Source organism: Limulus polyphemus, unplaced genomic scaffold (assembly GCF_000517525.1).
Source record: "Limulus polyphemus unplaced genomic scaffold, Limulus_polyphemus-2.1.2 Scaffold1854, whole genome shotgun sequence".
Classification (NCBI taxonomy): domain Eukaryota; kingdom Metazoa; phylum Arthropoda; class Merostomata; order Xiphosura; family Limulidae; genus Limulus; species Limulus polyphemus.
The window spans coordinates 197,133-198,195 of NW_013667464.1; the positions used below are offsets into that span (position 1 = coordinate 197,133).

At 32.5% G+C, this 1,063-nt stretch overlaps 1 protein-coding gene across 1 annotated transcript in view; it reads right to left on the reverse strand.

The window, feature by feature from the left end:
* The window catches only part of LOC111087191 (LIM domain and actin-binding protein 1-like), a 9,386-nt gene that overhangs the window by 3,260 nt on the left and 5,063 nt on the right, over positions 1-1,063 (reverse strand). The gene's annotated exons all lie outside the window — the stretch shown is intronic.

Sequence of the window (1,063 nt, forward strand, 5' to 3'; positions counted from 1 at the left end):
ACATATTAATTATTACTCAAATTATTATTTCAGTCGTTCTTAATATATCAAGCGTCTGTATGCAAATAAAAGCCAAAAAATATGGTTTTTATCATTAAATGAATATATAGCCTAAAGATACATAACCAGGTTTCATTCGCCCGGGCCACTGGGCAGTTGCCCCTTTTATTACGTTGTTAGACACTATCGTGATGTAATGAATTAGTTAGGCTTCTCATGTTGTCATGTTTGTTTTTTTATGTCTTGGACTCGCTTACAGCATTTATTGGTAACGTAGATAATAAAATATACAGTGTTTATTTAATTAAGTACGAAAATTTCACCCTGGTGGAATTAGAAGGAGTTACAGGAGTCATCTCGTGTTGTCTTCACGCGTTAGATTAGTATACAAAAGTTCAGTGGTATTCGAGGTGTTAGTTAATTATAAGGGCAATGACCTTATTGGTACAAGTACAGTTTATATATATATATATACATTCATGTGTATATGTAAGTACACGTACATATATACATTAAAACATAACCTCTTCTTTATATTATATTTTTTTATTCTTACCTCGCTTGTTATGAAATGATTTGGTCAGCATTCTACCGGTTTATAAGTAAATGTATACGTTGTCTATTTATTGATTTATTATATTTGTCAAACACATGTTTAATCCAAGAACGAATATACACCTGGTATAAGAAAACCGCCTCAAGTGTATTAAGCGTTTATTGACCCAAACAGAAGGATCCCTATATGTGTAGCTTTAACTTGAAACCGAAATTTCTAACTTAAATGACTTGAAACAAACAAATCGTATACAGCTACAGTTACACGGAAAAATATCCACACATTGATGTTTAATTATGCCGTCGTTGGAGGATTTCATATACAGCTACAGTTACACGGGAAAATATCCACACATTGATGTTTAATTATGCCTTCGTTGGAGGATTTCATATACAGCTACAGTTACACGGAAAAATATCCACGCATTGATGTTTAATTATTCCGTCGTTGGAGGATTTCATATACAGCTACAGTTACACGGGAAAATATCCACACATTGATGTTTAA